The 27,005-nt window shown below is 43.1% G+C and overlaps 2 long non-coding RNA genes and 1 other non-coding gene across 3 annotated transcripts; all 3 read left to right on the top strand.

Annotated features, from left to right (window-relative positions):
- The first annotated feature begins 6,344 nt into the window (after positions 1–6,344).
- Positions 6,345–7,575, top strand: LOC109944608 (uncharacterized). Its single transcript, XR_002267722.1, has 2 exons — positions 6,345–6,384; positions 7,152–7,575. It is a non-coding gene; the product is annotated as an uncharacterized lncRNA (long non-coding RNA).
- Positions 7,576–13,800: 6,225 nt separating this feature from the next.
- Positions 13,801–14,535, top strand: LOC103647821 (uncharacterized). Its single transcript, XR_563074.2, has 3 exons — positions 13,801–13,970; positions 14,032–14,330; positions 14,414–14,535. It is a non-coding gene; the product is annotated as an uncharacterized lncRNA (long non-coding RNA).
- Positions 14,536–18,385: 3,850 nt separating this feature from the next.
- Positions 18,386–18,459, top strand: TRNAN-GUU (transfer RNA asparagine (anticodon GUU)). Its single transcript has one exon. It is a non-coding gene; the product is annotated as a tRNA-Asn (tRNA).
- Positions 18,460–27,005: the final 8,546 nt, after the last annotated feature.

Here is a 27,005-nt window from a genome sequence, read left to right as displayed (position 1 = left end):
AATGGGAGCAGGCGAGACGAAGACAAAGGCAGCGCGCGGGAAGGGAGGCGGTGGAGGGGAGCCATACCTGCTGTCGCGTTCATCGAGTTTAACAGCGTCTCCTCCTCGCGACGACGGTGAAGTGGCCTCCGTCTTCTTTTTCCCACCGCCAATCGGTGTCGTCATGTGGCGTCTAGAATGCTCAAGCAGCTGATAGATCTCTGTATCTCGATGAGGACGTTGGGGGGGGTCGCCGACATCATCGGCGTCGACGTCGTGGGTGACGGAGGGAAGGGCACCTGTTGCTTCTTCTATTGGTGCTTGGCGTCGAAGAAGCGCGAGGCAGGAGTAGGTGGCGGGACTGGTCATGGAGGAGTAGGGTGCGGTGGAAGGTCCACGGAGTGGTGGGTGGCGTTGAAGAAGCGCGAGGGAGGAGGGGACGCAGTGCCGGCATTGGAGGCGGAGGAGGGCGAAGTCTGGGAATGGTCGGGAGCGCAAGGGGCGGTCTCGGCGGACTGAGGTGTGGCGTGAGCCGCGAGGTGGGTTTTGGAACCTGCTTGTCTCTGCCTCGGGGAGAATGGAAGCCGTTGATTGACGATCGAGCGACGTGAAGAAATTAAGCTGACGTGGATAGATCCGTCTTCGCCGGTTTGAACCAGCTTTAATAATATAGAAATTAGCTGGTGCACACGTCTCCGGTACACGCGTCTACTTTCTGGAGCTTTTCTTCTTCGTGCTATCTCCCTCAGCCGCAAGTGCCGCGTCTCCTGCTCGAGTCACCGTAGTTTGTTTGGCCTCTAGCTCCTGCTCGCGTCCTTGGACGCTACACCTCCCTGCCCCTCGTTAGCGTTCTACCAACGGCACGTTCCTTGGTCTTCTTCCTCGAAGACGCCCCAGCCACGGCTCCCCGGTGTTCGGCCCTGGTCGCTCTCGCTTGTCCTGCGGCCGCGCCTCCCACTTCTGTGTTCTACGCCCGCGTCCTAGCTCCCTGACGTCGATTTGCTTGCATGTGGCGGTGAGTTCTTCCTCCTACTCTCCCGTTGAAGCTACTACCAGGTCGTCGGGCTACATATCTCTGGCCTGGGCACTGCTCTCGCGCTCGCCGATACCGGTCGTCTTCATCGTTCGTGCGATGATCGAGCCGAGTTGATTATGGTGAGCTAATTCTCTATTTTTATAATTTTGTTTTAATGAATGGATCGATAGGTATGTAGGTTACGATGATTCTCGTATTTTTAGCGAAGGCGATACATGTTGATTTAATCGTATCGTCTAGTATTGTGCTAGTTCTTCTTATATTCATACATGTGCATTATACATTTCATTTAGATACGATAATTAATCACGTGATGCGGAAGACGACCCAAGTCGACCCCAGAATAATGAGAGAGTGGACATCTCCGCAAGACGATGTCGTCAGTCGGACGAACCTGAAGATGGATAATCTGACGAATGCCAAGACAAAGGATGGTCGCCAAGTGGTCATCGTCTAACAAACACTAACGTAGTGTTTATTCCAGGCAAGCCCCGGTGCATTTACCCCCTTCCTTATATTTTTTTAAACAGATTTTTATACACTTAAGTCTAGTGAAATGTGCATTAAGTTTATAGGAATTGCTTGGAAACTATTTGATGCATTGACTACCTTGATATCCATTTCTGTTATAGATACTTCTTTGGAAGTATCAAATATTGTTTAAAAATGCTTAGCCCTGCTTAGATCTTGTGGATAGAGGTTGTCTTTTGCAATAATGTCTAGCTCAGGGGTTATCCTGAGGAACGATGGCTTCTACCTGCAAGAATATTTTCATTGGGAGCATGATGGGATCTTACTGCAAAGTTCCCTATAATGCTCTTTTCATCCTTAGGAACACAAAACAATCCTAAAGATAGAAGTACTTAACTCGAGACTTGGGCTAGGAACAGGTGATGCTCCACTCAGGTTAATTAAAGATTGGATGCGTATATAGGCCTATATGATCAAGGACTATCTTAACTGGCTACATGCCCTAGATATGGGATGTCACACCCGGTTTTGGAAGGTAAACCGAATGCGAACCATGTACGTGCCAGGATCAGAAATTCACGTACACGGCGATTACATAAATGACTCATTATAGCACAATGCTTCGAATAACAACAAAGAGTAAGTAATAATATGAAAGACTAGAGTCATTTACATAATATAAATCAAAGTACACAGAATCAAACACGTAGTCAACGTAAACAAACCCACCATAGGCAGCTGACTAGGGGAGGTCGCTAGCCTAATCATTGAACTCGTCGAAGTCCTGTAACTTCTGGAGATCCGCCTCGACGCCTTCTTCTTTACCTGAGCATAAATTGCACCATAGGCAACCTGATGTTTTGTGAAAGCAAGGGTGAGTACACATCAACGTACTCAGCAAATGTCCCGTTTGGCTGAAGTGGACTAGCTTTATATGGGGTTAGGGTCAAAGCAGTTGCTTTTAGTTGATCAGATATTTATTATTAGTGGAAGCCAAGTTTTATCATATAACCAACCCGTGAATCATTTCCTCATCGAGGAACATCATTATCATCATTGAACCAAAATAATAAATAGAACCATTGTATCTCAGATCATTTGTATCTCTAATCAAAGAGGATCCCAAGGCCGCTCATAACCGTGAGCACGGCTGATATATCAGTTTCTAACCCTCTACAGAGGTCGCACACTTTACCCACAAGCCGTGATTCCCATTCTACTGGAGATCATGACTCTCCATTGATCACTACCAAGGTGACCTAGCAGGGTCTCACTACGTAGCCTTTACAAAGATTTCCCAGAGGTCATAGCTGCCCGTTAGGTTTCTACAGTTTGATAAACACAATACATCTCCCCAAAGGAAGGGTGACTAACAAAACCAAATCAAAGAACCTCTGCAACCAGCCTCGGCAGAGCAAGTACTGTGCCCGGACCCCATTGACGGCCCTACAGTGAAGCCAACTACTCCTCTGGTTCCTCTAATTAATCAGCTAAGCGCGTCCCATTCCACCCTCATGGTTGCACTGTTATCCCGGGTTGTCACTCCCTGAACAGGTCCTTATGGAGAGGTACTCAGGAAATAGTCTGAGTCCCCTAAAGTATCACAAGAACATCATCGGGATAACATCATCGTATCATAATATTCACATCATGTTCATTGATTAAAGTAAAGCAATAGCATAAAGCTAACCATGATAACCCAAAAGGTAAACAAGGATAAGTAAATAGAAAGCTAGTCGATCCTTAGGTTTGAATTAAGTAATGCGGTACAATGAATTATAAGTAGATAGGACATAATGGGTTAGAGGACACTTGCCTTCACCAAGTTGCTGCTCTGGGAGGTCTCCAACTACACACTCAGGAACCTCGGACTGCTTGTTGTCTAAATAAAGCGAGCATGCATTCAATACATTTGGAAAGTACAAATAAACATCACGCCAAACATGTACAAACATTGGAACACCTCTTAAAAAGACACAGTACTACATAAGGGATAATGAATTCAAAGTATAACATAAACTATAACATATATCAACTTTATTTGAAAATAGGTTACTGTTCCCCTAAGTGTTACTTACAAGTACATAAACATAGTTCAACTTATTTTATTGTGACCTAAATCTAGACCAGAGATGATTTCATGTAATACACATTATTAGTCTCGCAAGCTTACACATGTTTAAATCTTTAAGGTTCTCCTTTTATTTATTTTATCAAATAAATAAAAATACATCTACACTAGTTCATATTCAATCCTAAAAATAGAGTGTGCAGACAGTAAATGAAACCATTTTATTCGGACAGAGAATAATTCTATGAACATTTTACAATTTGAATCACTAAATTTGGAATTCATATGCAAAAGTTATGAAATAAACAAGGTTGGGAATTCAAAATATGAAATTAGGGCTAATTCTGTGAATATTTAAAAGTACAAGGTTCAATCTGCAAGATTACAGGGGCCTGCGCGCGAAAACTAGGGACGGCGGGTTGATTTCCAATAAACCGAGGGTCTCTTTAATAAAACAGCCACGCGAAGGGGTATCGGGTGAATCTAACCGTCAGATCTAAAACCAACGGCTGAGATTAGATCTGCGGCCGAGGGCGCACGCGTGGGCGGGCGAGCACTGACAAGCGGGCCAGGGGCGTCAGTGGCAGAGGGGGAGGGCGCACTGACCGAGCGGGCCCAGCGCCAGAGGACTTGGGCGCTGACAGGCGGGCCAAGGCATCAGGGCACGCGTGCGCGAAGCGTTATCCGTGGTCCGAGCCGTTTGATCTGAATCGGACGGAGGGGATCAGACCAGGGGAAAACAGACGGCTGCGGGCGGCGTCGCTCCTCTCCGCGACGGTGAGGTCACCGAAGTTGAGGCTGGCGCGAGCTAGGGTGGCTCTGGGGTCGCCAGAGTTGGGCAGGGAGGGAGAGGGCACCACGGTGAACTCAATGGCGGGGAAGAGGCCATGAATCCACATGCAGAGAAGGGAGAATGGCGGTGAAAAGGTCTCGGGCGTGCCGGAGTAACTCCGGTGAGCCATTCCGGCCACGGGGAGGGGTTTTAAGGCGCGCTAAGGCCTAGGCTAGCTTCAGCAGAGGCAGGGGTGACACAGGGACCTACTTCGGGGAACTAGACCGGGCTAAATCGGCCGGCCACCGCGCGAGCACGGCGGACCGCCGCGGCCGAGCACCGGCGAAGGCGAAATTGGCCGAGCACAGAGCGCAATAAGGGAAATTGGGCACGGAGACGAGTGTCTCACCTCGAGGCGGAGCTCGGGGAGGCTTGGCGCGGTCTCCAGCGAGCTGGATGGTCGGGAACGCGGGCGCGGGTCTCCGGCGGCGGCTGGCAGCGAGGGTAGAGCACGAGAGAGGGCAGAGCTGCACGAAATGAGGCAGGGGGCGAGTACGGGGCATTGGCAGGGCTCTAAGAAGGGAGCTGGGCGCGTGGGCAGGCGTCATGGCCGAGAAATCCGGCGACGTGCGCGAGTGCACACACGCCGGTCCACGGCGAGCGCGGAGGGGGCGGAACTGACAGGCAGGGTCCACGGCGCAGAGAGAGGAGAAAGGGGCGTGCAGGGCAACGGCTCGGCGACTGGCGAACCGGGCCCACGAGACAGAGAGAGAGCGCGCGGGCGAAGGAAACTGGCGCTGACAGGTTGGCCCCACTAGGCGGTCCGGCACCTTCCCATGGGGGTCCAGGACCTCCACGTGTGCGAACTGGACCTCTAGAATGGGATCCGGACAGAATATACCCGAGCCTTAATCAGGACCCAGGCGGGGATCCGGTGCCGACCCGTGGCCCACTACGCGCGCGAGGGAGAATTGCCGCTGACAGGCGAGGTCCGCCTATCAGATGGCGCGGGCGCGTGGGCGCGCGGCCTGGCTAGGCCGACTGGGCTGGTTTGGGTTGCTTTCTCCTTTTCTTTTTCTCTGAATTTTCTAATTCCTTTTCCATTTCTTCTCTCTAGGTTTTTCAAATCCAAATTTAAACTAGGTTTCAAATTCAAATAAATTCAAACTTGTGCAACACTTCAAAGAATATTTTAAACTCAACATGATGAAACATGTCATGACTCATAATGTTTTGGCAAAGATAAATAATTAACCTCCACTAGTTTAGGCTATTTCTAATCAAAAAGGAAAAAGGGAGAATGAATCTAGAGAGAGAAAACCTAGAGTGAGAAAAAGAAGAGTAACACATGATTTTGGGTGATAATTAGACAGAAATTTCATACCCCCAAAATCAGGGTGTTACATGGGACAGGGTAAGCTTGAACCCGGCTATTCCATACATGAAAAGACAATCGCGCACTAGGAGTGGAGAGATGGCGAGAGTGGCATGTACCCTCTTGGCAAAGGACCGCCTAAAAGGGGTGGTGTGCTCTCGGGTGGTGCGGACCTGTTCATGCAGTGGAGGATTTGTGGGAATGGTAGGCATATGCAAGAGTTACGAGAAACATATGTTGTGTAGTTAGAGATCCTCAGCTGAGTAAATCGATTCGGATCGCCGTTACATCCCTGGAGAGTGGAGACTTGATCTCTGACCTGCAACCTAAGTCAGGATGTAAACATTATGAATAAAAATGATGTTGTACTGATGAGATGGTGAAATTAGACTAGATGCAACCAGAGTCTATTAATATTTAATCTGGCGTTAAAATATTGAAGGTAAGGACTCACTTTAGTAAGCTATTTCAGCAAAAATATCTAAGTTGATTCTTGCTAAAGCCTTTTCCTTGATTCCTATTTAACCAACATACCCTTGAGAGTCCTTTATTTAGTCGTGTAAGTCTTGCTGAGTACTTGCGTACTTAGGGTTTTATTCCCATTGTTCCTGCAGGTTACAAGTCACTTTGATTGTGATTGGTGTTAAGCGTTGGTGGGCACGACCTTCTTATAAGTCTAAGTACTTCTTCTATACTTCTTACTAAGGATGGTCACTTGAGCTAGCATATATTTCAAAACTATAAATAATTTATAACATGTCAAAGTTATTTCTTTGAATCACTTTTGTAATCACTCCGATCATGTACAATGTAAACTTGATGTAACTTATAAAATTTGGTAATAAGATTTTCGCTGCAAATTGTTGGTGTGTGATTTGTGTTTACTTAATCATGGTCCTAGTTGTAAGTGGTTTATCCGAGGTCTTTGGGACACTCGGACATATCCTGTTAAGTTATCTGGTGCACATGCATAGCCGTCTGAGGTCTTGGAGACAAGGACAGATGCATGTGGGCCCAATAACTTGGGAGGTTCTGCCACACTTTTCATGACAAGTCACTGATTGTTGAATTGAAAGCTCAACTTAGTCATGAATTTGATATAAAAGATCTTGGACCAGCAAAGAAAATTCTTGGGATGAAAATTCAGCATGATCGTCGTGCTGGTACTCTTTTTCTATCTCAAAAAGTTATATTGAGAAAGTTATTGAAAAGTATAATCTCAGTAATTGCAAATCCATTGCTACACCATTTGGTTCACATTTTAAATTGTCATCGAGGCAATGTCCTGTTACTGAATATGAGAAAGAACACATGTTACGCATACCGTATTCTAATGTTGTCGGGAATTTCATGTATGTTATGATCTGTACAAGACCCGATTTGGCTCATGCTATTAGTGTGGTAAGTATATTTATGCACAATCCTGATAAAGAACATTGGAATGCAGTAAAGTGGATTCTTTGCTACTTGAAAGGTACTTCTGATTTTGGATTATTGCTTGACAAGAATTCAGTGAAGAAAATTGGTGTCATGGGATTTGTTGAGGGATTTGTTGATTCTGACTTTGCTGGTGATCTTGATAAGAGACGCTCCATATCTGGTTATGTATTTTCATTATACGGTTCTGCAGTGAGTTGGAGGGCTTCACTTCAGTTTGTTACTGCTCTTTCCACTACTTAAGCAGAATATGTCTTAGCTACTAAAGGGGCTAAAGAAGCAATTTGGATGCAAGGTCTTATTTCTGAACTTGGTGTTTCTCAGGATGTCATTAAGATTTATTGTGATAGTGATAGTGATATTTGTCTGACCAAGAATGACATGTATCAATTCAAGACCAAGCATATTGATATCAAGTACCACTTCATTCGTGATATTGTTGCTGAATGCAAGATTAAAGTGAACAAGATATATACTGATGAATATCCTGCAGACATGCTTACAAAGCTATTATCTAATACCAAGTTCAAGCATTGTCTTGACCTCGTAGGTGTTTGTGGAGCTTAACACCCTATTGGTGTTTGGGGAAACAATTTTATATATTTAGCGTTAAGGGGAGATTCGTTGGATAAGTAGATATGACCCTATCTCTATCTCTTTTGCCTATATAAATAGTCTCCCATGTACCCTATACAACACACCATATAAAAGATCTGTTTTTCCGTGGTTTTTTTCTCCTCCACATTGGTGAGTTTTTTCCATGTTAGACTCTGTGTCTTCTTTTTCCCACCTACGATCCTAACAAACAAGATGAGGAAGAAGGCGGCTGCGCTCAACGAAAGGGGCGACTGTTATGTTATCTCAAGTAGCTTACATATCTTCATACCTATATTCAAACTCATATCTATAAACAGTAAAATTCACAGTGGAAACAATGTTTTAGGTGACAATGGGTGAACTGCTATACATGGTCCCAAGCCGTGTTGAGCGTGCAAAACACTGTTTTTAACTGTAAACCGCACTGTTTAAAGAGTGAAGTTTGAAATAGTAAATAAGATAGATGTATGATATAAATACTGTGGGTTATAGCCTCAGGATCTCGGGGGTATATCATGAATCCGCTAGAGGCTGCATGAAAATTAACTTAGCTCTGGTACGGAATTGTATTCATTATAAGACCCTGCCACTATATATACACAAGACATGAGGGCTAACATGTTCTAAACCCTAAGGATATATAGGAAATGTAAAGATACATCTAATAGTTTCCGCTCAACTTGAGCTAACGGTTAACGATTGTATGTATATCGATCTCTGTCTCGTTCTCGTCACCAATAAAGGGGACGATTTTTTTCTCCTGCTCCCAATTGACATACCAGGGTCAAAGTAAAATTGCATCATTTTGTTACCTTTAACATATCAGGAGGTATTACACTGACATAAGAGAAATAACTAATAATGGATGAGATGAGAATAACAGTTTTATGTGGTAGATAATTCGACTTTTTACACCTTTTTTGTAGCCAACACTTTTTTTGGAGGGGCGGAGCGGTGTAGAAAACTTGTTTGAAGCATTGACTCAAAACTCATGGCGCATGCTAATTACTATTACTCTACTTCACATGGATTTGGTCATTGAAACATCACCAAGAGAAACCATATATCATATTACCATGCGAAGAAAAATTCCACAGTTGGTCCACTGCATCAACGGGCAGGTTCTATGTTGGGTGTTTTCACTAGGGTAGGAACCACTATATCTATACTATATTTAAAGCACCAGTTTCAATGGTCGTCGTGCGTCATCTTTTTACAAAAAAAACCCTATTCTTATTCCAACCAACCTGTCGCATGTCTGTGTCACCATTTTACAAAAAAGCCCTCCATCCCTGCAGACCCACGTTCCCACAGCCGCCGACCTCGCCGGCGGATCCGCTGATCCCCGCTGACCCCGCAGCCGCCATCCCCGTCCCCGAGCGCCCGCAGCCGTAGACCCCGCAGATTCCCGCATCCGCCTGCAGCCCCGCAACATCCGCCGATCCCGCAGCCGCTGACCTCGCAACATCCACCGAATCCGCCGATCCCCGCTGACCCCGTAGCCGCCATCCCCGTCCCCGAGCGCCCGCAGCCGTAGACCCCGCAGATTCCCGCATTCGCCTGTAGCCCCGCAACATCCGCCGATCCTGCAGCATCCGCTGATCCCCGCAGCCGCCATCCCTGTCCCCAAGCGCCGAAGCAGCCCCATCCCCGAGTGCCCGCAGCCGCCATCCCCGCCGACTCCACGCGCGCTATTCCCGGAAACCATCGCCGAACCCGCGCGTGCCGTCCCCGGAACCGTCCCCGAACCCAGCCATCCGGGTCTGAGATGCAACCCTTCTGCCGCCGGATCACCCCAACCCAACCGCCCCCGGATCTGCCCCTCTCCTATATCAATGGTTTCATCTCCCACCCATCCTCTTCCTATTTGGCTGCTGGCTGCTCGCGGCGATTCCCTGCGGCTTTGCGACGGAACCGCTCGAGATAAAGTCCAAAGAGCCGTCCCTCCACGTGCTGCTTCTTGCTGGGAACCCAGGTCCGTGTGTTACATGTTCTTCCATGCATGTGTATAGATTATTCTAGCATGATTTGTATGGAATCAAGACTATAAGGCTGTTGTTGCTTGTGTTGTCAATTAGTTTGAACTCTAGCTACCCCCTGTTCTACTGATGTATTGTGTGCTTAAATAATCTACACTTCCAACTTGATGAAAGATAATAGTTAGCACCTGTATCTGCACAGGTTAAGAAAAAAAATATCAGCTCAGACATAATGGAGCCAACAACACAAAATTTACATACTTAGCTGCGCGAAATTGACACTTAATTCTACCGTCTTTGCCAATATATTCTACAAGTACCCTACCAAAAAATCATAATTAGGATTCTAATAATTCTACCATAAGATCACCTTTCTGAAGAAACAAACCAATCATCAGAATCTTGTACTGGCAAAAGGTAAAGTGGTTTGATTACACAACATTCAATCCAAGCTAGGTGGTTCAAAGAGTTCTAGGAATTTACAGGAGTTACCTGTATTTTGGTTTGCTTGGGGGTTCTATCACTGGTGGTGTATTCTCCATATTTGTGAAATTCTCCTTGTCCTCAATAGTAGCAGCCATAGTAGCCTCAACATTCTTCACTGGTGCCTGGCTAGATTCCTCTGGAAACATAAACAAAATAACATGTAAGGAAAATGATTCAAGTGTTTGTTCGGTCCTTTTAGGTGTTTAATTCACGTGTTTGAAAAGAACTATTTCAGCATATTGTGACTTGTGAGGGGGTCATCGAACAAGCACACTCTATGATGTACTTATTTAGTAAATGCTTCATTGAACAGCACACTCTGTGATGTACTTATTTAGTAAATGCTTCATTATAAGGTAAACCTTTGAGTATATGCTGAAATAGTTCTTTTCAAAAGCTTGCACTATGATCCAGGTGTCGGAGATCGGATTGGTTTTGGACATCGTCGACCAACGCAACCTCATCGACACCTTCTTCTGCTACCTCGGTGGCAAGGCAAGGTACGCCGAGGTCAAATGTAATACTATTTTGTACTTCAATCTGGTGTATTTTCCTTTTTTTGTGTGCCTACAAAATGTTGTTTTGTTCTACTTAACATTTTTGCTATGCTTATTCATATTGTTCTTGTTAATTCCAATTCTTGATCCTTATGCACATAGGGGCACAGGCTAAAAAGGCCCAATATATTAAGTTTACTTATTACTGTGCTCTGTTGCCATGTTATTTTTATTCTATACACAAATGACTCTTCTGGAGACTCACTACCACATTCACTTGTGATTCTCTGATGTACCAGTTTGTTTGTTAGCCATTCGGTTTCGTCAGACTATCTACTACGTATTGGTAATGGGATCGAAGAGACATGCAACGATGATAATGTGAGATTACCTGACGAGATATGCATTCCTTACACCGGTGAAGATGATGATGTTGATAGATTAATTGAAGAAATATTTCCATCGCTAGAGACGAACATGCATAATCGAGATTACATCACATCTCAAGCGATCTTGTCAACAAAAAATGAAAATGTTGACAAGATAAATATGAGGTTCATCGATCGCTTCTCAGGGCAAGAGATGGTTTACCATAGTTTCGATGTTGCTGTTGATGATCCTAACAACAACTATCCTCCTGAGTTCTTAAACTCTCTCACACCGAGTGAACTGCCTCCGCACATGCTCAAACTAAAGGTCAACTGTCCAGTGATTTTGCTCCGAAATCTTGATCCTCCCAACGGTTTGTGCCATGGCACAAGATTAATAATTCGTGATTTTCACATAAATACAATTGATGCCGAGATTGTTTTAGGACAACATGCAGGGAAGAGAGTTTTTCTACCACGCATTCCTTTATGTCCTTCTGATGATGAGATCTTTCCTTTCAAGTTTAAGAGGACTCAATTCCCTCTTAGACTCAGCTTTGCTATGACGGTGAATAAAGCACAGGGACATACAATACCCCACGTTGGAGTATATCTACCAAATCCGGTCTTCTCCCATGGACAATTATATGTTGCCTTATCACGAGCAACAACGAGAAGCAATGTAAAGATACTTGCGGCTGGAGAAATGGTTCTGAGCAAAAACTCGAATGAGACATATACAAAGAATATAGTGTACAAAGAAGTCCTCACTTCTTAGACTTTGTTTTTGTGACATTCACACTGTAGTACACATTTTATTCGTACCAGTTTAGTTATGTATTAGTTGTTGCCAAATTATTTGTGAGATATTGAGGTCGATAATATATGTGGTGCTTGTTTTTTATGTAATCGTTGTGCACTAGCATTTTATCGAATGTTTTATTTGCACATTATTATGAGCACAAGCACGTCGCGCTTTTACTGTCTGGCCTACATCCTTTTCGTTTGTCTGCTTGTTTTCTGGCGCAATCCAATATGCAAATGAGATTGAAACACATTTTCCTTTCTAATGCTTTCCCTAATGCAATATGTTTTTATATCTCTACTAAATCACCATGGATATTAGAGATGGATGAAGAAAAGGTTGATGTCGGCAATATTGTTAATCCATCATTTGAGGTTATGGCGGGTAGTGGTTGTTCATCACAAATTCTAAGCAAATGCAGTGACACACACGAATTGGGTAAGAGTTGTTATCAATAACTACATTGGAGTAATTTCAACAATATTTTTTTGTTTGACACCTAATTATTCTCTTGTGACCATAGATAATAATGATGGAGAGAATATTAAGGCCAGTGTTGGTAATGTTGTAGAACAATCGCTTGATGTTGCGGCAGTAGGCAGTGACCCAGTTCATGTGTCGGCTAAAGCCGATGTTGGAGAACAACCGAGTAGGCTCTCATATCTAGATGCTCTCTGTCTGATGATTACTAAATGTTGTCTTATAATTTTCTACTAAATAATGCTTTTTCAATATATTGATGTTTTTTACTCCTCACACAGATGTGACTCCCTTGTCATCCTTGGATGTTCAAAATGAATCAACTCAAATAAGTTCTGATGTGGATACGTTGGAGCAGATCGAACAAGATAACTTGGACACTTTGATTAGGATATGCGAGCATAACAAACCAAAGAAGTTGAATGTAGCTCGAGTTTTACCCAAAGGTAATTATTTTTGGTTCTTACCTTGTTGCATCCTATCGGTTTCTCATATATCATTTGCATATGAAGTATAATTTGTTCATTATATATAGATTATACGTGCACTACAGAAGATCTTCAACTTATTGAATACATTAAATCACTACCGGGAAAAAAAAGTTGTGGTGAACATCGACACCGCTTGGTTAAATAGATATGATATGGAATGTCTTTTCCATGGTGACTTGCAATTGACTGGCGAGGCAAGTACATCTATATTATATAATATAAAATATATATCTTTATATCTATCCTATTATATTGTAAGGTATTCAAATTTAAATCTAACCTATAAATTTAATCTACCAATTGTATTGTTTTGGTATACAGGTCCTTAGTGCATATATACATTCTATTAGAGATGAAGAGCATATACTTCATAGAGAAGGTGGAAAGGTCTTCTTGGAGAGCACGTTCATTTCCAGCTTGCTTAAGCGTGATGGTGATCCAAAGATACTCTTGAATTGTAAGGAAGACACTTGAAAACAGGGTGGACAACTATTTACAAGCTGACATGGTTAACTTAAAAATCAACTCATTCTAACACATGTAATATATTGGTGCACAACACTTGCAAATTAATTTTAATGCATATGTTCGATGCAGGTGTTCATTCCAATAAACATAGAAAATTTTCACTGGTACCTGGCGATTGTCAATGCTAAAAAAATGAGGTACATATACTCGATTCTATGGGACCACAAATAACGGATCGTCGAGACCTTTATACTACAGTGAGTAATTATTCTTTATATATATATGTGTGTGTGTGTGATCATTTCAGCATTACATTATTTGCTATCTTTCAATCTTAAAATGTTATTTGTTTGCCACATAGTTAAAAGATCTAGAAAGACAGATTAAATTTATAGCAGAACATAAAAAACTTAACCGGGATAAGTGGTCAGACATTGTGTTACATCATGGCCAGTTATAAAAAAGATTACAAAGCAAATGCAAACCGATGGGTAAAATTCTTGTGACCATTACTTTACAGAATTGATTGTGTTTGTTTTCATATACATAGAAACTCACCTATTGTTTTTAAATTATGTTTAGGGTTTCTTGTGGTCTATGGATGGTGAACTATATGGAATATTGGACAGGGTCTTCTCTGTCTAATAACCTAACTCAGGTAGATGAGTTGCATTTCATATGAACAATGTTTATTTTGTTCTAATTTATATCATTTGCAGAATGATATAACAAAGTTTAGATTTAAGCTACCTGCAATATTGTGGAACTCAAGATTAAACACAAAGAAAGGACATCAAGAGACTGACCATCATGCAGATGAAGATGGAGGAAGTTCATGTGATGTTGAGATAATTGAGACTCCTTGTGAGTTACCTATATCGTTAAATGCATCATCCCAGGTTCAACCATTTATATCGTCATGTGCTCTGCCCGCTACATTAACATCAACAAACACACAAGAACTGATGAGTGCATTATGCACATACATCATGGAGATAGACGACGCCGAATATTTGGAGTAAGTTAATGTTTATTATAGATATGATAAATATTCAACATCTATGATTTTTTTAACTATGAAAACAAATATTTATTTAATAGGAAACATTGGATTCAGAGCACCAAGCCTTATCCAATTTCTTTAAGCCTTCAACAGCTTAAAAATATATTGGATGTAAATAAACCGATGGATAAGGATTGCTTCAACATAGTTGTTCGGATGATCGCATGCAGTGATGCCTTGTTCTTATTGGAAAACAAATACCACTACATGGATCTACAGTTCTGTGTATGTTGATTAGTGATTAAACTGGTTTCATATAAATATGATCATTATATTACTATATTTTACTAACATGGCAATAAACAGTCCATAACTAATTATGGTCAAGACCCTCGCCTTCGTGCAAAGCTAGATACCAATGTATTGGCGAATTTATTTGAATGTTGGCCTGACATGGAGTATAATATTTCAGATTGCAGCCAAGTAAGCTATTACTTCTTTATATTTTTTGTAATCTTTAATTTTGTTCTCTTAAGATGTTTGTTTAACTTGCAGATTCTATTGCCCTTTTGTTTCTTGGGTCACTTCAGTTTATATATATTTAACATGAATACCAGAAGCATCTATATAATGGACTCCATGCCTCTATCATCATGGTTTAAGGGTAACGATCCAAGCATGCATTATATTCACAAAATACATAATATTGCCAATAATATGAATGTTGCCATGGAATTGGCTAATTCTACATGGAAGGACGATATTTATATGTGACGTCGTATAGTACCATCATGGGTTCCAAAAACATTAAACTAGTAATTTCTTATACCTTGAAGACAACTAAATAATTTTGGCTATATATACGTAAGAACGAGTTATTTTAATTTGTAGGGATTTATCAGGCTTTCTTGTTATCAATTTTATGCACTCGTGCAATGGTAAAAGGTTATCCTGCATTTCCACTGTGAGTAACTGTGTAGTTCTAATTCTTGGTCAATATCATTTTTCTATAACTAATTGTCTTTACTGAATTTAATGTTGTCTTATATCGAATGTATAGACTTCAAGTGTACTGAGGACCAAATTCTTGGTAGAGTTGATGAAGTACCAGGAGAATGAATGTAATGACAATATTCCAGAAGAAATACAAAAGATTATTAAGCGCATCAGTGTTTAGTTGGCTTTAGATATATGTGATTTTATTTGTAAACACTTGAGTTTACGATAAAAACAAAGATTTAGAATTTTTTCTCACTTGTTATTCCCGTCCTTTTAGTATGAACTAGTCGGTTACCCGTGCGTTGCGACGGCTCACAACAATATCCATGTAAATTATCCACCAAAAAGATCTCAAGATTTTTTTATTGATTGTCTCCGCTCTTCACACAATATTTTTATGAACGCACGGGTACCATAGGCAGCAAATCACAGACCCCATCCCTCATATCCCCCAATTCCAAGGTTTCGTAGAGTAGGAGGAGAAGAGAAGAGGCGGACATACCTGTTCGTTGCTGGAGAAGGACACGACGAAGACCTGGACATCTGGAGGCGACATAGGTAGTACACCGCTAGATATATAGAGAGAGCACGCAAGCGGATAAACAAGCCCAGCCGGAGCAGCTCCAAACCGAGAGGCACCCGCACCAGGCGTCAATCCGAGAAGGACGAGAGAATGCGAGTGTCTTCCAGCCATGGACCCGCCGAAGCGACACACCACCGCCACCAACTCCGTAGCATATGTCGACTGCTGGCACGCTACGGGTCTTGGTTGTCCAATATCTCAGACCTGGACTCCTCATCGTCAAGACAACCTTAGCGTGGCAGGCGCCACCATGTCCTCCTCGACGGCACGCACAGAGTAAGGCCAGGAGCATGACTGACTCTCCCTGTACCCGCATCGACGAGCGTCGGTCGGCTCGTGGCTGTGACCGTGGGCGGGGGCAGTAGGTTGGGGAGGAAGAATAGAGCGAAGACCAGGAAGACGAATGGGGCGTCCGATGACGGCGAAAATGATGGTGCGCGCATGATGTGAAACATCCTCATGAACGTGCAATAGCCACTACGCGAGTCGGTATCGGGGCTGGTATCGGACGAATACGGGGAGGAGATGCATGCTCCTACGCCCTCTACCGAGAACGAGGTGGCGGGAGGTGGAGGCATGAAGTGAGAGAGAAAAGAAGTAGAATGGCGAACGAGGTGGTGGCAATTGAGCCGAAGAACATCATTATCGTGCGGAGGTATAGATGGCCAAATGGGCCGTGTCTGGCGAGCCGGTCTGAGACACGTCCCATTTAATAGTGCTTGGTCCAACCTGGCACGAGCGTCGTACGGTGCTTGGGCCGTAGCCTCGGCCCGTAGTACTGGCCAAACCCGACACGATTATTTTTTTATTTTATAAAAAATCATATATATGTACAATTTATATTCAATATTATAAATACTTGAGCATGATATTCTACTGGTTAGATAACTTCATCTAGTGTCTCCCACCCTTCTTCCATCAGGATGTGAGTTTAACCCCAACTCCTGCACCGCTTTTTAACATTTTATGCTGAGTCAATTTGGAAGAAATGTAGGACTTTTGGTAAAAAGATGACCGTTGAAACTGGTGCTTTAAGTATATAGTCGGTTGCCCGTGCGTTGTGACGGCTTACAACCATACTCACGTAAACTATCCACCAAAAAAATTTCAAGATTTTTTATTGATTGTCTCTGCTCTCCGTATAATATTTTTTATTTGGCTAACTGACGTTATTGTTTACTCCATGCAATATGTCTTGGTACAACACGGCCAATAAAGTGAGCGATTAGAAGAGAATTCATAACGACTGATTGAACGAACAGAGATTATAAAATGACATAATTCCACCATAGAGAGACCAAATAAGAGAAAATTTGTGAGCTCAAGTTTCTAAAATAAGTCACATGAACTCAAACTTATAAAAAAGATAGATCAAAATATGGAGTGATTGCTAAAGTCCGGTATCAATAAAAACTGGTTGCGCTCCATATAAATTATGCTATTTCGTAGTAATTACTAACGTTTAAAACCAACAAATAACCTTTTAGTGTGACAAATCATTGTTGCTCCATCCAATTCAACAACCTCAAACACCATGGAGTCCATTGCACTAATGTGGTCTCAGAAACGACATAATGCTTGCAAGAGCAAAGAACGCATTATCGTGCTTGGGCTGTAGCCTGGACTCGTAGTGCTGGTCCGGCCTGACATGAATATATATATTTTTATTTTACAAAAAAACATATATACATATATTCAATTTATATTCTATACTAAAAATATTTGAGCATGATGTTCTATTGGTTAGACAACTTTACTCAATGTCTCCTGTCCTTCTTCCATTAGGGTATGTGTTCAAACCCCACCTCCTGCACCGTTATTAACATTTTACGCTGATTTAATTAAATAGGCCGATGGGCTGACCCGGTGCAGTCGCAGTCAGCAGGCCGGCATGACGTGCCTGAGCCAGAGTTGTGGCCTGCGGGCATCTAGCCTGTACCGGGCTACCGTTTGGCCATCTATAGACATGCAGCAGATTAATTTGAAATAGCTGTGAGGGGTTATTTGTAAAAAGATGACGCGGGACGACTGTTGAAACTAGTGCTTTAAGTATAGTATAGATTTTAATGTATATTCACGTTTGATTGTAAATTGATTTGTATATTTTATAAGATTGTGATCCATAATATGTGTTACTTGTTTTTATGTAATCATTGTGTATGAATAATTTGCGTGCCGTCGCAACGCACGAACACTTGACTAGTTTGATTTAAAAGACACTTTCGGTTAACTTTGTTGGACTAGATCCTTGTGTGAGTGACTGGTGGTGCAAGGTGTCATTGCGAATCATGTCACATGCTTCACGCCTGATAATAAAAATAAAAACCATGAAACATGGACTAAAATCCAAGAGGTAGAATTTATGCGTGCGGTAAGTGTGGATTTTATTATTTGATAGTTGCTTCCTGATCTCTCAATGAATTGGACATCAGGGACACTAGGCTATTTAAATATTACATAAACTAGTACTTTGAAATAAATACTGAAAGCTGGAATAGCTCAGTTGGTTAGAGCGTGTGGCTGTTAACCACAAGGTCGGAGGTTCAAGCCCTCCTTCTAGCGAATTTGTTTTTTCCATAAAATATTTAATTTTACTTTTTAAAAAATATTTTTTGTACTTTCTTCTCTATACTCTCATGAAGAAGTTCTAAGTTCCGTTTTAAATAAAATAATATCTCTCATCATACTTTTATGTGAGGCTAATGTCCTTTCTGGCTTCCGCTAATAATATCATGAAGAGGTTCTGACTTCTGGGTTCTCATTTTTTTAATAAAATAAGATCTCTCACCATACTTTCAGCTTTTGATATGTCAGGCTCTTGTTCCTCCTCCCCTATAATCTGGTACAGAGGTTCTGTGTTCTGACTTTTTTTATTAATTAATAAAATAAAAATCTCTAATCATACTTCTTTTCTTTACTTTTGATATGTCAGACTCATGTCTTTCCTTGCTACTTCTCTTTTTTAGACATATTTTTTTTTAGATTGTCTCGTAGCATCTCGAAGAGACTAACTAAATAACTCGCAAAGCTAAATTTTAGTTACTCAATAGCAAAATAACTTTTCAACAGACTAGCTATCTGAATCACCAAGCTATCTAACTCTAAATTGACTCTCTCACTAGCTAAATTTAGCTAGCTACCTAGCTAACCAAACTAAACACTACACCAAAATAGTAAACTTCCTAGAGCCTAAACCCTAGGAAGTTAGGCCTAAACTCTAGGAAGTTAGCTAAACTCTCGGAAGTTAAGCCATCCCGTCGGAAGTTTGGCTCTCGGAAATTTTTTGTCGGAAGTTAGCTTAACTTCCTAGAGCCCTCTAGGAAGTTAGCTAACTTCCTACAGCCAAAGAAGCCTCTCGGAAGTTAGTAGATTCTCGGAAGTTAATAGCTTCACGCAGTCAGCGCCGTCAGCTGACTAACTTCCTACGACTAACTTCCTACGGCTGACTGTAGACCCTAGGAAGTTAGCCAGCTAACTTCCTACGGCTTACTGTAGCCTCTAGGAAGTTAATTTGACTAGCATTACAAATGTTGTTTATTTTTATTTTACACCACATTACACAACATAACAAATATATCAACAGATATATAGCACAACATATTTTCACATAAAACATCTCACACACAATCACATAACAATATTTAAATCCTTAGTCTCATCAATTACATCACGAAAGTCTCATCCATAGTCATAATAATACACATCTCCTCGTCCAGTACTAATAAGAGACAATATCTCATACAGTCATAATAAAAGTCTCAATTATCATAACACAATAACATGGAAGCTCACGGTCGCCGATCACCATCGGGTTACAGTGACGAGTGATGGTCGATACCTCCACTAGCGAAGAGGGTTTCGACAAAGTCTAACTCGTCTTCTCGTTCATGCGTCGGCAAGGTAGTTGGAGGGGTCTAATATACATGTACAAATGACATTTACTGAGTTACATCATAATATAGTTAACAACAAGTAAATGATGATGAATTTGCATACCTGATGAATTTGCTGAGTTACATCATTAGAAGCTACACATGGTCGTGCTCCTCTGATTACTATTAAGCTAGTTCTGCCTAACAACAAATTCAGCAAGAATTTAAGCAGGTGCATGGTTATAGATCAAGAAAATGAAAGTGTGTAAACTATGTCGTGCACACGACATACATGGATCCAGAGCTGCCGCAGGAGCGCATGCATAGCTGCAAGAAATGGTCTTAAGCCTTATTAAGAACATAGTTCGTTCACATAAGAACTTTTAGTTAGTCCCCGCTTTTTTGTGGGAAAATTATAGCTAGGCACTCTTTTTTCTTGCATGCACACACTTAGCTTCTAAAAAACCCAATATATACTACTATTTATCTTCGTCGCATGCGTAGCTGCAATAAATGTTCATGTTGTTACTGCTAAGGGCTAAGTTACAATGAGTGTGCATAGCCTAGCTAGCTAGATAACACACCACAATATAATGCATGCAAGGACTTAATACTACACAGCGCCAAATAAATGTTTTCTGTGATTGGAAAATAATCATGTGTACTAGGATACCTGCACGTACTGCCACAGTCGGTATAGTACTACGGGCTAAGGCTACTCCCAACAGAGACAAAAAACAATTCAAGACGATTATTAACTCAGTTTAGTTAAACATAATCACCTAATAACGAGAATGCATCGATCTGGGCCTCCATGCTCCTGAAGAATTCGTCGGCTTCCTCGATTGGCCTTGTGAGCTCCTGTCTGTAACTCACCAACATGTGACAGTAGATCTACTGCACGCGCCAACAGAAACACACGACATGTAGATCCATTGTCTCAGCCAGATATATGCACGATCAGAAAACCTAGAAATGAATCAGTTACTCATCACGTACTGATATATATAGATATATACGTTGTTATACCATGAACTGGTCGAGCTCTGGGTCTGCTGCTCGTCGTTGTTCTTGTATGTCGTCTGAATTCATTTCGACGTCATCAGCGAGGGCAGAAAGCCGACCGACAATCTCTGGCGGCACTCTGACCTCAAGTAACAAAAAACACACAAAAGAGAAATTCCTCATGAAAAATTGGAGAATAATATATAAGGACGGAGCTAGCACATTAAAAAAAATCAAGAAGCCATGTTTTCGCTCTCTGGCAAAATTAGCTATAGAATTGTATGTCTCTGGGAAATCTGCTGCACGCATACCTTCCGGCAGTCTATGAAGGCTCTCAAGACAGCCGGATAGAGTGGGTGGGACATGATCTTTGCCTTCATTATTTCGGATCCCCTCTCGCTGTTGGCAGCACACGGCAGCGGTGGCGCCTCCGCCGGCGGTGGAGACGACGTGGCGGAAGCGTTGTGATCTAAGGCGAGGTAGAAGGGCGTCGTGGTTGCCGCCTGCTTTGAGCCACCGGTAAGATCAGCATCGGGCGCGTCGGATGTAGGCTTGGGCGACTAGTGGGCTGCCGCGGCGAGCGGGGGCGAGGGCAGGGGCGGCAGGCGGGGCCAGGGCGGAGCCGGGGGCGGCGAGCGGGGCCGGAGGAAGCCGCGCCGGCGGGAGCGGCGGCCGGGGGCGAGACCGAGGGAGAGAGAAACGCGAGAGAGAGACGTGAGTGAGAAAGGTGAGAGAAGAGATAAGGTTGAGGAGAGGTTTAAAATAAAAAATATAACTTCCTAGAGTACAGCCGTAGGAAGTTACATAACTTCCTAGAGTTTGTACATTTACTCTAGGAAGTTAAGTAACTTCCTAGAGCTGGTCGTAGGAAGTTAGCTTTTCGTTTGACTGGTCAAAAGCTGAAATCTAACTTCCTAGAGGAGGCCGTAGGAAGTTAGCTTTTCGTTTGACTGGTCAAAAGATGAAATCCAACTTCCTAGAGGAGGCCGTAGGAAGTTAGCTAGGCTGCTAACTTCTTAGAGCCGACCGTAGGAAGTTAACTTTTCGTTTGACTGGTCAAAAGCTGAAATCTAACTTCCTAGAGGAGGCTGTAGGAAGTTAGCTGCCCATGCTAACTTCCTACGGCTGCCTCTAGGAAGTTAGCGGCTCGTTTGGTCGAACGCACTGGTCAGCCTGTGAAAGCTAACTTCCTACAGCTTTTATAAAATACCGTAGGAAGTTATGTTTATTTCCTAGAGCTACCAGTTGCCTCTCGGAAGTTATTTATTTCCTACGGTTTGTTATAAAAGCTGTAGGAAGTTAAAAAACCGTAGGAAGTGTATGATTTTGGTGTAGTGAAATATATAGTCTGTTAGAGCGAGATGCTATATATAAGATGTAATATTTTTATGAAAAGGTAGACAAATGTCAAATAGAGAGCTAAAAGTAAAAAGTCTATTAGAGATGCTCTCAAAGATTTCAAATTTCTCGTGCACATGTTTTGGACTCTCCCACGCTAACGCTAGTTTATTATGATTTCTCTGTAACCTGAATGGTAAAATGACCCCCAAAAAATCCTTAGAAGTTCTTTTAAATTGTGCTTCTATTTACACACGACCAACTTATTTTTCGATACATAATTTTAAATAGTTTTTTGTTATATAGTTCTTACAAAACATATCCTAAGTAGATTTAAAAACAGATACACTCATCATTTCAAATTTTCAAACTCAAGTTATCATATAAAAGTAACATTTTGCCAAGGTTGCAAGTGGTTTAATTGGGACAACCACAAAACATCAATTATTTCATTATCTATGACAAGATGGATTGCTATTTACAGAATAGATCTTCCAAATATATATATGGCAACGTATCCTGTGTAAACATGCTAAAACGTCTTAACAACCTTTGGATCCAGAAGCAAAGGCTAATCTTAATCCCACCTGATAATCTTGTGTTTTTTCTAAAGAACCCCCTCCTGGTAATCTGGTGCGGTGGCGGTTAGGTGGGATTAAAATTAACCTTTGATTCTGGATCCAAAGGTTGTTAAGACGTTTTAGCATGTTTACACAGGATAACCTTTTACACAGGATACATTGCCTATATATATATATATATATTCGTTTAACTGGGCCGAGAGCCCTAGTAGGCACTCGGCAAAGGAGGTTTCTTTGCCGAGTGTCTGGTGGACTGGCACTCGGCAAAGAACCCTCCAGTGGGCCCCTTTGCCAGTCCCTTTGCCGAGTGCCTTGGCAACGGCACTCGGCAAAGACATCTTTGCCGGTTCCCAGGTTTCCTTCTTTGCCGAGTGCCATGGTCAGCACTCGGCAAAGATGGCTTTACCGGTTCCCAGGTTTCCTTCTTTGCCGAGTGCCATGGTCATAGCACTCGGCAAAGCGACCTTTGCCGAGTGTTACACTCGGCAAAGTGACCAGGATGTCCCTTTTTTACTTGTTTTTGCTGTTCCATCCAAACAAACAAAAGATATATATCATTCACATCACATTATATATCATTCACATCACAGAATCAACACATTTATCATCAACACCATATATATCACAAATATCACCACATAAATCAGGTTTCACAGCACATAAGTCTCATTAAGTATCTCACAAGACCAAGTATAACTAACATCACCAACACTCACAAATATAAGTTTGGATCATCACAAAACAGATATAAGTCTGGATCATCACTAACATCACCAAGTATCTCACAAGACCAAGTCTAGCCAAACATCACCAACACTCACAAGACCAAGTCTGGATCATCAACGAGGTGGGCATCTGGACTGGTTCGGCGAAGGGCTGGACGAAGCATGAGGGTTGTTCGACGCCGCCGATTGACGCTGCACAGAGAATAGATTGTATGTGTGAGAACATATGAATATATATCATGCAGTACTAAAATTTTGATACTCACAGGAGTAGTGAACTCAGCAGGGTCAGTTGCAGGGAACAACGGAGGTGGTGGAGCATGACCCTGTGCGGCGCCAAGGCTCTGCACGTACGCGAACAAATCCGACATCCTCTTCTCCAGCTCCTCACGTTGCCTCCTCTCATCATCTAGCTGAGTCTGTAATATTTCGCCCTAATGTTACGATAATGCAAAGAGAAGATATATAAAAATTAATGAACGATGAATAGATAAGGAATAACCTGGAGTTGCTGGATACGATGCTGTGAGGTGTCCTGCCGAGGTCGTATGGCTGGGCTCGCGCTCGTGCTCCTTGCTCGCACCTGAGAGAGAGTGGGAGTGGAGGACGAGTCGATTGCCCCGTCGGCAATCCAGTACCGCCCATGCCTCTTGCCTCCTCCGACCCTCATGAGGACATCTCCGTCGATGTCCTCGGTCCTCGGATCGTAATCTGGCCCATGGACCTCCTTGGCCATTGCGGTGTACTCACTGAGTCGGCTGTGGATGGCGGGGTTGGTGTACGCCTCGGGCCCGTCATCCGGGTTGTAGGTGACGTCGGACGTCGCCTTCCCCTTGTGGGCCATGGCATATGCCGAGAACGTGGAGCAAGGCGCGCCACCATGTGCCGCCGACTGCGAGAAAACCAACGATATGGTTAGAAATCATGTCTAATCGAAAGTTATATACCTAAATAAAAAAGAGCGCGTACCCATGCTTCCGCGTATTTGCCCAGGCTGCGGCTGCCTTGATGGTGGGAGGGACCTTGCATCAGCAAACGCCGTTCCCGGCTAGCGTTGTGCGCCTCGTCCCACTCAGCCGAGCACCACCTCTGCACCATCTTCTCCCAGCACTCAGGATGCGCGGCGCACCAATGAGGAATCATCTAAAAAAATATAAGTACACCGCATATCAGAAGATAAGAATAAGCATATTTAGTACCAATAATAAAGTTTTGTATTTACCTGCAAGTACTGGTCCGCAGTCAATGACATGGTTCGGGCGTCCTTCTTGGTCACCTTCTCCCCAAGGATGGAGCCGTGGTAAGTGACGATGGCCTGGATGCGCGCCTCGTAGTGCATGTCCACGACGAGCTTCTTACAGCACGTCGTAGACACCACATCCGCCCTGGCCTCGTATCCAGCATCGCACCTGAAGAAATCCTACATACAAAGACGATGTATCCATACATTATTTAAAGAATATGCAACAAATGCGACTTATTAAACAATATAGTGCGAGAAAGACTTACCCACAGCTCTTGCTTGACCCGCTCCGCCTTGTTGTTGAATTGTCTGCCGTCCCGATCTACTGCATCGGGGGCGACGGCGTAGTGGTCGAAGGTGTACGCTGGGCTCGTCACTCCGGCGTACTCGACAAGCCCAGGGAAGTGTTCCCGGCATAGAAGGCCGAGGATGCCATTGGGGTTGCGGCCGTGACCCCCTGCAGTCTCCAAAACCATCCAAGACCTGTCGAAGTGATTAAGATGAAGTATTAGTTTCTATTATTAATTTGAACATATAATATGAAAAAGCAGCAACAACATCTAAAGTTATCTACCTCTCTCCATCGGGTCGTATGAGGGGACGTCTGTCACGAAGAATGGGTCGCTTAGGTAGGCTCGCGGGACCTCGCAGGTAGATACTCCTCGAACCTGAGGAGCCAGAACCTGAGACGCCCTGCTGAGCGGCGGCGTCGTCGTCGTCATCCTGCTGCGCCGCATCGTCGTCGTCCTGCTGCGCCGCATCGTCGTCGTCCTGCTGTGCCGCATCGACAGCGGCTTGCTGCTCCACCTGCTGCTGTACAGCGTCGTCCTGCTGCGCCTCCTCCTCCGTCCTACGGGTGCTCCTCCTCCCCCTCCCCCTCCCCCTCCTCATCCTCGTCCCACCGCCCACCATCTTTGTCCAACAACCTGCAATTAAGAGTAAACAATTAAGCACAGATAAAAAAATATGTATTTAGAAACATATGCAAAATAAATGAAATATAGCATTACATCGATTAAAAATAATCTTCATATGTGTCCGGGTTAGCCGGATCATAAGTGTCATCATCACTATCAACCATTTCATAGTCAACATCATCTGAAGGCACAACTTCGTCATTGGCATTGCCTTCAAGTATTTCTAAGTCATTCTCATTTTGCACCTCATCATCCTCGTCATCAACAACCATTTCAATATCTACTTCCATTCCGATCGCTTCGGTTAAGTCTATCTCAAATTGCCCTTCGAGCCCATCTTCTTGGAAGAACTCTCCGTCATATGTGTCCGGGTCTAAGTTATAATCTTCATCGTTTGGAACAGGTAATTTAGCGTGCGGTGATACCTTATACACAACATCCCAACCCTTAAGATGTTGTTTCGTTTGGCACGCATATGGAAGATAATACACTTGTGTGGCCTGTTGGGCCACAATGTAGACATCGTCTCCTGTTAAGGTGGAATTCTGTCGAATTTCGACTATCCCAAGATTAGAATGTGTCCGTCTCGTAACTTCAGGGTCAAACCAATGACATTTGAATATCACTGGAGTAAGAGGTTTGGAACCATAAAAATTGAGTTCATATATTTCTTCAATTCTTCCATAATACTCGACCTCGTCAAGCCCGAGCGTAAAGACTCCAGAACACGTGGTTTTTCGATTGGGCCGACTTTGGTCGTAGCTTGTTGTGCGAAAACGGTATCCATTGATGTCATACCCAGAAAATTTCCTGACCCTATAGGCAAAGCCATTGGCTACTTGTCTCAACTCGGCACTCATAGACGGCTCTCTTTGGCCCTGCAAGTTCAAACACGCTAGATTGTTATATTATTCGCACGTAAGAGCAATTTGGAATAACAAACTAAGCACGTACCTTATGTTTAAACCAGGAAATGAAATCGGGCAATCCATTTCCCGCACCCTTTCTAAGAAGGGTATCATATTCCTGTGGAGTTGGGTCCCTTGATCGACGCCAGAATTCATGAATAAATTGCTCCATGTATGGCGTCACCTCTTCAAGGTTGGTCAATACATATAGCATGATATGGCGCCACTCTTCATGTCTCAGGGTCTTGGTGGTCGAACCACTCGCGCTTCCGAGTTGCCCTCGAAAAATGCTGAGGTTCGATTCATTGCCGCCATCATTGTAACGAGGGGGTGGATTATGCACGCTCGGCAGTTTGTCACCATAGTAAGTTGTTGTGAAGTTTGACACCTCCTCCAGTATGTATGCCTCTGCAATGGAAGCCTCGATTTTGCATTTATTTCTACATTTCTTTCGGATACTCTTTAGACATCTCTCGATTGGATAGCACCAACGTCCCTGCACGGGCCCCCCCATTCGTG

Source organism: Zea mays, chromosome 2 (genome assembly GCF_902167145.1).
Source record: "Zea mays cultivar B73 chromosome 2, Zm-B73-REFERENCE-NAM-5.0, whole genome shotgun sequence".
NCBI lineage: Eukaryota > Viridiplantae > Streptophyta > Magnoliopsida > Poales > Poaceae > Zea > Zea mays.
Note: the sequence above shows the minus strand (reverse complement) of the source record. Positions and strands in the feature narration are given on the sequence as shown.